Raw genomic sequence first — 9,891 nt, 5'->3', positions numbered from 1 at the left:
GAGTGTATTACTATTTACCTGTGAATATATTCATGAAATACATTTACATTACATTTAAGTCATTTAGCAGACGCTCTTATCCAGAGCGACTTACAAATTGGTGCATTCACCTTATGATATCATATGATATCTTATGATAAATAGAGAAAATAATAAAATAATTTACCCATTTAATAAGCAGACCTTCATACAAACTTGCTATGCTGAATTCTTGATGCACAACGAACTTGATGCTATATGCTGCCATATGATGCCAGCACGCCCACAAGTGAGCCACTCTGGGCGGCCAAAGCGGCACGCAGCAAATTTACCGCGTGCTAGTGTACATGAGCCGTAATAGATTTGGTTCAGTCAGTCATCCTAATGAGCCCTCCACAGCTAGCTAGTTTACACTCCTTAAGAGTCTACTGATGCACCTGTGCGCCAATCTAATTAACATAATAAAAAATTCCCATCAAAATCAGCCCGTTTAAGCCAATGGTGTGTTTTTTTGTATGGGCTGCATCTCAATCCACCGCATCCGACTATGTCAGCCTTCAGCATCTGTGGTGGAAAGTGGCAGAACTACAGCACTGTTTGTCAGACCAGGACAGATTCCCAAAATCGGCCTTCTCACTAAAACATCTGGAGCGTACGAACGGTAGGGCCTACTAACTAACATGACCACTCTATGGACAGATGAATCCCCCACAACTGTCACGGGACTCATCTGAAGATAACCCGGTACAAGTAAAACAAATAAATGGGAGTATGGAGGTAGTTTTGTGCCAACAAAAAAAGGGGTTAAATAGGTGTCCAAAAAACAAAAATATTTCCGGAGCTTTCTTATATCTCCTCAATATAGGACAGACACTTAAAAACCGTATTCCTTATGATTTTTTTGCTTTGTTACTGTCTGTTTTTCCATTTATGAATGTTTTATTCAACTCCTTTCTATATTTTTCAAAGGTCAAATTTAAATATTTTTCTTCCCACCCCCATGTGTTGCCGGCTTGCAGTGCAAAAACTCTCCCCTTTTAAGCAATAGACAAATTGTAATTGGTAACATATCAAATGAAATGGATGATGGACATCCACATATTAATACTTGGAGTTAAGACAGAATGATGGGCAGAAACTGCTTCTCCAATAGAAATCCTCGATCTCAATTGTAGGCGATGTCATGGAGACGTTGGCTAGCTAAGCTCATGCACGTTATCGGGTCTAACGGTCGTCTTGTGCCAAACTGTGCATGTGCATGCCGTCAAGTCAAAGGCACTCCTTTGATATAAAGTTGATTTTGAGAAAATGTTCAACGTGTCACTTTCACAAGGTTGGAGTAATAACATGTTCAACTACTTAAGACATTGGCTCGAATCTAGGTTGTGCCTTTAGAAGAATTTTTCACTTCTCTCATTGACTTCTCAAACCCCAAACTCCGGCCTGGTCTGTTTGGTGTGTTTCGCAAGCGTTCCCGGAAGTCTCGTGATGTTGCGCCTCTGGGTTTAGAAGCTCTGTACTCGGAGTGGGTCTGAAAGTGGGTGTGGCGAAAGAAGTGGGTGAATCAATAGCGATAGTTGTAACATCAGCACTCCGTTATTGGTTAGACGGTTTTGATTGAACGGTGTTGTTTTTAGTTTCCTGCCAACTACTTTACGGTGAGAGCATGGACTTTAAAGCCAGAGGATGAGTCTGATTAGTATTTCAATGTTAAAAAATAATTGTACATTTTAATTTAATAAAACTGACGATTGTTTATTTTTTGTTAAAAGTACTGATGATGGGTGTACTGTTGATTGTATGTCTGCGCTTACTGTGACTGTCACCCTGATAGTGGCTACACTAGGTAATCTCCCGATTTTATGCACTAGGTAGCTACTTCCCATGCTGTTGCCGAAAAACAGTGCCTGGCAACAACAGTGCCTGACAAGTGGGAGCGAAGGACACTGTATCCCGGTGTTGTTAATGTTCATTCCCTCCCGACTGAATAGACTGTATCAAGATCTATACTGAACAAAAATATGAACACAACATGCAACAATTTCAAAGATTTTACTGAGTTACAGTTCATTTTAGGAAATCCGTCAATTGAAGTAAATTTATTAGGCACTAATCTATGGATTTCACAACTGGGCATGTGTGCAGCCATGGGTGGGCCTGGGAGGGCATAGGCTCACCCTGTCACACCCTGATCTGTTTCACCTATCTTTGTGCTTGTCTCCACCCCCCTCCAGATGTCGCCCATCTTCCTCATTATCCCCACTGTATTTATACCAGTGTTCTATGTTTGTCTGTTGTCAGTTTGTCTTGTCTTGTCAGGTCTTACCAGCATGTTTTCCTGTCTCCCTGCTTCCTCAAGTTCTGTTTCCCCGGTTCTGACCATTCTGCCTGTCCTGACCCCGAGCCTGCCTGCCATTCTGTACCTGTCCTGAACTTGAGCCTGCCTGCTGTTCTGTACCTTATTGACTCTGCCCTGGATTACGGACCTCTGCCTGCCTTTGACCTGTCTTTTGCCTGCCCCCTGTTTGGGTCAATAAACTTCTGTGACTCTAGCTGTCTGCATCTGGGTCTTATCCTCTGTCCTGATAGTACAAACTGGTCATGACTGACCCAGCAGACTCAGACCAGCTCCACAATGCTATCTCCCTGCAAGGAGCCACCATTGGAAGATACAAGGAGTTACTACAATGTCTTAAGGAGGGACTCCATACCCTGGCAGAACGCCATCACCAGGTGTTCGATACATTGCTGGAGCAATTCCACGGATTCCCCACTGGGCTGCGGGTCACACCCATATTCTCCCAGCCTACCCCAGTGTCCCGAGAACCCGCTTACCTCCTCCGGAGCGCTGCGCTGGAGATTCCGGAAACTGCTGGGCTTTTCTCTCCCAGTTATCCCTCATTTTCAAGCTGCAGCCTTCTTCATTCCCCTCGAACCGCTTCGAGGATAGCGTACATCATAATGCTGGGATAATGTCAGGGAGGGCACTCGCCTGGGTCACAGCGGTGTCGGAGCGACAGTCCGCCGTCTGCCTCAGTCTGGAGGAGTTCGTGGAGGAAGTTCGGAAGGTGTTTGATTCGCCGTTGTCCGGGAGAGAGGCTGCTCGTAAGCTGCTCCAGCTACATCAAGACTCCCGTAGTGTGGCAGACTATGCAGTGGATTTTCAAACATTGGTGGCTGAGAGTGCTTAGAACCCGGAACCATTGTTTGACATATTCCTTCATGGATTATCAGAGGTGATCAAAGATGAGCTCGCAGCTGGGAGCTCGTAGGAGGGAGAGGGAGTCTGTGCCCTGTTGCTCTTGCTCACCCTCGATTCCAACCTCGCCTCTGAAGAATCTCAGAGACCCCCGAAGTCTACATATCCAAATTAACCCGACGTCACCTGAGTATTCTCGGGAATCACAGAGGGCTGCAGACTCACCTCACTCGGAGTCCATGCACCTGGGCAGGGCTAGATTGACTCCGACTGAGCGCATACGCCGACTCCACACCCAAAGCTGTCTATGTTGTGGAGCTACGGGACATTTCGTAGCTACCTGCCCATTAAAAACCCAGGCTTATCAAGAAGGGGCGAGTACTCTGGTGGGCCATACGGATACCTTTTCCTCGCCCCTTATTCACACCCCTTTCCATGCCATCCTGCTGTGGGGGAACCAGTCAAAATCTCTACAGGTTCTTATCAACTCTGTGGCCGATAAGAGTTTTTTGGATGCTACCCTGGTGTCCGAGCTGGTCATCCACACTCAGCCCCTCTCCATTACCATGGACGTTAGAGCGCTGGACGGGCACTCTATAGGCCGGGTCACTCACAATAAAACTCACATCAACTTACGAGTGTCAGGGAACCACAGCGAGGCAATCCAATTTATGCTGATTAAGTCTCCTCAGGTTCCCATGGTATTAGGATTTTCTTGGCAACAGCGACACAATCCCATCATAGACTGGACTGCTGGTGCAATTATGGGCCGGAGCCCGTTCTGCCACGCCCATTGTCTGAAGTCAGCGCAGCCTGCCCTGGGACGTCTTCCTGTGGGCTCGGAAGTTGCCCCGGACCTGTCCGCCATTCTTGCGGTGTACCAGGACCTCCGGGAGGTTTTAAGTAAAGCCCGGGCCAATTCACTTCCTCCGCACGGACCCTATGACTGCGCAATCAACCTCCTCCCGGGCACCACACCACCCCGGGGATGACTGTACTCTCTGTCAGGTCCAGAGACCAAGGCTATGGAGACCTACAGTTGAAGTCAGAAGTTTACATACACTTAGGTTGGAGTCATTGAAACTCATTTTTCAACCACTCCACAAATGTCTTGTTAACAAACTATAGTTTTGGCAAGTCGGTTAGGACATCTACTTTGTGCATGACACAAGTAATTTTTCCAACAATTGTTTACAGACAGATTATTTCACTTATAATTCACTGTATCACAACTCCAGTGGGTCAGAAGTGTCAACTAAGTTGAATGTGCCTTTAAACAGCTTGGAAAATACCAGAAAATGATGTCATGGCTTTAGAAGCTTCTGATAGGCTAATTGACATCATTTTAGTCAATTGGAGTTGTACCTGTGGATGTATTTCAAGGCCTACCTTCAAACTCAGTGCCTCTTTGCTTGACATCATGGGGAAATCAAAAGAAATCAGCCAAGACCTCAGAAAGAAAACTGTAGACCTCCACAAGTCTGGTTCATCCTTGGGAGAAATTTTCAAATGCCTGAAGGTACCACATTCATCTGTACAAACAATAGTACGCTAGTAGAAACACCATGGGACAACGCAGCCGTCATACCGCTCAGGAGAGATGAACGTACTTTGGTGCGGAAAGTGCAAATCAATCCCAGAACAACAGCAAAGGACCTTGTGAAGATGCTGGAGGAAATGGGTACAAAAGTACCTATATCCACAGTAAAACGAGTCCTATATTGACATAACCTGAAAGGCTGCTCAGCAAGGAAGAAGCCACTGCTCCAAAACAGGCACATGGGGACAAAGTTCGTACTTTTTGGAGAAATGTCCTCTGGTCTGATGAAACAACAATAGAATTGTTTGGCCATAATGACAAACGTTATGTTTGGAGGAAAAAGGGGGAGGCTTGCAAGCCGGAGAATACCATCCCAACAGTGAAGCACGGGGGTGGCAGCATCATGTTGTGGGGGTGCTTTGCTGCAGGAGGCACTGGTGCACTTCACAAAATAGATGGCATCATGAGGTAGGAAAAATATTTGGATATATTGAAGCAACATCTCAAGACATCAGTCAGGAAGTTAAAGCTTGGTCGCAGATGGGTCTTCCAAATGAACAATGACCCCAAGCATACTTCCAAAGTTGTGGCAAAATGGCTTAAGGACAAAGTCAAGGTATTGGAGTGGCCATCACAAAGCCCTGACCTCAATCATATTGAACATTTCTGTGCAAAACTGAAAAAGCATGTGCGCACAAGGAGGCCTACAAACCTGACTCAGTTACACCAGCTCTGTCAGGAGGAATGGGCCAAAATTCCCCCAACTTATTGTGGGAAGCTTGTGGAAGGCTACCCGAAACGTTTGACCCAAGTTAAACAATTTAAAGGCAATGCTACCAAATACTAATTGAGTGTATATAAACTTCTGACCTACTGGGTATGTGATGAAAGAAATAAAAGCTTAAATAAATCATTCTCTCTGCTATTATTCTGACATTTCACATTCTTAAAATAAAGTGGTGATCCTAACTGACATAAGACAGGACATTTTTACTAGGATTAAATGTCAGGAATTGTGAAAAACTGAGTTTAAATGTTTTTGGCTAAGGTGTATGTAAACTTTCGACTTCAACTGTTTCTATCTTTCTGTGCTAGAGCCACTGGCTCTCAGCAGGGGTAAGAATAACATACAAGTCGTGTTCCCCTGCTCAGGAGAGGTGACGCAACAAGCAATTTGTGAATTCATGCCAGTTCTTGCTGGGTTCACAGCCTGAACAAGTGTCCTAACTGTTCCAAATAATGAAGGCGCTGACGTAAGTGGCGTCAACATGCACCTGCAAAATTGCTGCAAATTGCGCTGTGCTGTAGTTGCTCGCCCCTGCCTGGCTCATGCAGCAACGCTGCTCAAAGAACAAAGGAATGTTTGGTGGGAAAGCACTGAGTGTTAAGCTAATTATCGCCATCTATGTATACTGGGAGATGTGAATTGCAGAACAATTACCACATTCTATGTGATCAGGTAGAACACATTAGCAATAACCATTAGTCCAATCAAAGAAAACCATGTTTCAAAGTTGATACATGTGCATCCAGGTACACTACCGTTCAAAAGTTTGGGGTCACTTCGAAATGTCCTTGTTTTTGAAAGAAAAGCAAATTTTCTGTCCATTGAAATAACATCAAATTGATCAGAAATACAGTGTAGACATTGTTAATGTTGTAAATTACTATTGGTGTTGATGTGAGCCATGACCAGCAAAGCACTTCATGGCTACAGACCGGAGTGCTATGGGTTTGTAGTCATTTAGGCAGGTTACCTTAGTGTTCTTTGGCACAGGCACTATGTTGGTCAGTGCATGCTCACAGTACACGTCCTGGTAATCCGTCTGGCCCTGCGGCCTTGTGAATGTTGACCTGTCTAAAAGTCTTACCCACATCGGCTGCGGAGTGCGTGATCACACAGTCTTCCGGTACAGCTGGTGCTCTCATGCATGTTTTAGTGTTATTTGCCTGTTAGCGAGCATGGAAGTAGTTTAGCTCGTCCTGTAGGCTCGTGTCACTGGGCAGCTCTCGGCTGTGCTTCCCTTTGTAGTCTGTAATGGTTTTCAGGCCCTGCCATATCCGACGAGTGTCAGAGCCGGTGTAGTACGACTCAATCTTAGTCCTTTTATTGACGCTTTGCCTGGTTGGTGGTTTGTCAGAGGGCATAACGGGATTTCCGGGTTAGTGTCCCGCTCCTTAAAAGCGGCTGCTCTAGCCTTTAGCTCAGTGCGGATGCTGCCTGTAATCCATGGCTTCTGTTGGGGTATGTATGTACGGTCACTGTGGGGACGACGTCATCAATGCACTTATTGATGAAGCCAATGACAGATGTGGTGTACTCCTCAATGCCATTGGAGGAATCCCGGAACACATTCCAGTCTGTGCTAGTAAAACAGTCCTGTAGCTTAGCATCTGCTTCATCTGACAATTTTTTTTTATTGATCTAGTCACTGGTGCTTCCTGCTTTCATCTTTTATTGTAAGCAGGAATCAGGAGGATAGAATTATGGTCAGAACTGTGGCCCCGTCCGACGATACCCCCGGACAAGGCCAACCAGGCAGGATATAACTCCACCCACTTTGCCAAGCAGAGTCCCCACACCACTAGAGGGATATCTTCAACCACCAACTTACTACCCTGAGACAAGGCCGAGTATAGCCCATGAAGATCTCCCCCACGGTACGAACCCGAGCGGCGTGCCAACCCGGACAGGAAGATCACGTCAGTGACTCAACCCACTCAAGTGACGCACCCCTCCTAGGGACGGCATGGAAGAGCACCAGTAAGCCAGTGACTCAGCCCCCGTAATAGGGTTAGAGGCAGAGAATCTCAGTGCAGAGAGAGGAAGCGCCAGGCAGAGACAGCAAAGGCGGTTCGTTGCTCCAGTGCCTTTTCGTTCACCTTCACACCCCTGGGCCAGACTACACTCTATCATAGGACCTACTGAAGAGATGAGTATTCAATAAAGACTTAAAGGTCAAGACTGAGTCTGCGTCTCTCACATGGATAGGCAGACCTTTCCACAAAAATTGAACTCTATAGGAGAAAGCCCTGCCTCCAGCTGTTTGCTGAGAAATTCTAGGTACAGTAAGGAGGCCTGCGTCTTGTGACCTTAGCATACGTGTAGGTATGTACTGCAGGACCAAATCGGAAACATAGGTAGGAGCAAGCCATGTAATGCTTTGTAGGTTAGCAGTCTATGAGATCTCCCTCGTGTTTTCCCCGAAGGTGGGGAAATTGTGGGTGTACTTATGTGGGTGAGTCAACTTATTTGAATGACATTATTTCATATGATTTAATACATGTTATTACTGTTATTAAGTCTGCTCCATTTGAAGTAGAAATCGAATATAAAGTTTATTACATGAAACAAAACATTTAATCATTTTTAGACTACTGTAATGGTCCTGTGTGTAGCTGGTGTAGAGAGTCAGGCACAGGACAGCAGAATTGAGTAATCAACGTACTTCACTCAAAAAGACAATTATACAAAGTAAACTCACGAGCCCACAAAGACGGACCGAATTACAATAAACAATCATTCACAAACACAACATGGGGAACAGAGTGTTAAATAATAAACAAGTAATTGGTTGAGTGTAGCCAGGTGTGTAAGACAAAGACAGAACAAATGGAAAATGAAAAGTGGATCAGCGGTGGCTAGAAAGCCGGTGACGTCGACCGCCGAACGCCGCCCGAACAAGGAGAGGGACCGACTTCGGCGGAAGTCGTGACAACTACAGGAAATAGGCTGAATTCTGTGTTAAACAACTGCTGTCAGGCTGCTTTGGTTGTCAACAGCCTTGTGGCTATTGTAGTTTTTGACTGTAGAAAAACAGGAATCTCTATTGTTGCCTCAGTTGAGGCAGCCATGCGAGAGAGGAGCATCTGTGATGGCGCAATGAACTGTCTGAGCAGGGGAACATTCAGTTTAACATTTTCATGATGATGTTGAGGATCATCGTTTTGATCCTTTTTATTGATAACAAAAAGCTAAATGGTACATCATTGTTTATCATCAGTAATTATTTCACCTACTATTTAAAATGACAATTCAAAGAATGATCACAGGACCTCCTGTTTACTTTTCTTTATCAATCGACCTTTCACTTATCTGAATGATATGATTTGGCTCACAGACAGACGTCAGTCTCATAAAGATAAAGACAAGATGGAGTTTTCCTTGCTTTATCTCAATGATCAGTCTCACGTTTTTTCAGACTCAAAGGTCACATGAGGGTTTACGCAACAAACGTCCTGTATCACCACCAGTTTTGAATCTTGTTTGAGACACGTAATAACCAGCCTAAATGCGCTTAATCACACTCTCTCTCTGTGTCTTTGATTGCAGACCAGCACAGACCAGTGATTAGGCCTGCCATGCAATCTCACTGATACTATAGGGTACAGTAGCCTTACGCATGTCTGGTGGGCAGAGAATAAGGATGAGTGATATAACGTACCTTTGTATTTCTTTGATTTTTTTAAATCTGATAAAGCCCTTAAACTCAACTCTGGACCTCGAAGCTAGTTCCACTGCATTTTTCTAGTCAGGGACCGATTTAGACATGGGACACCAGATAAAAGAGAAAACCAGCAGGCTCCGGACCTCGTAGGTCAAGTGTTGAGTACCCCTGTGATAAAGCATGAATACTTTCTGTCAGAAGCAATATTGTAGTTAATTATAATGCCTATGTGTCTTACAATTTCCAACACTGTATGTCAAAGACTGTCAAAGACACACACGCTTACCCAAACAACAACGTCATTAGGTTTATCTGTGTCTGTACTTTTCCCTGATAAACTTATTCAAAATAATGATAGTATACCAACTCAAATCAGGTTAGTGTTACAGCATTCTAATGGTATATCTTTTAAAACGAAACTCTTCATCAGGTTAATCTGTATTTGAACAATTAGTGACACGGGAAGGGCACGTACTGTAAGTGTAACCAGGGCCACCTCTCAAAAGAGACATAGAGCAAAGTGTATATTATAAATGTGATGGCATACGGACAGTGGTGTGTGTGTGTGTGTGTGCAGTGTCAAAGCAAAGTGAGAGGGGAGGAAGTGGATAGGGCAGAGAGAAGGCACACTGACCCTGAGGAGCAGGGGTGTTTATTTTGACTGGAGTACATCGTGTTCAGCAGCATTGGTTGGAGAAGGATTAGGAAAAGTATCAAGGGTTGGG

This window comes from Salmo salar, chromosome 25 (assembly GCF_965601325.2).
Source record: "Salmo salar chromosome 25, fSalSal1, whole genome shotgun sequence".
NCBI classification, from domain to species: Eukaryota; Metazoa; Chordata; class Actinopteri; order Salmoniformes; family Salmonidae; genus Salmo; species Salmo salar.
The sequence above is the reverse complement of the archived record's forward strand: the minus strand, read 5'-3'. Positions refer to the sequence as shown.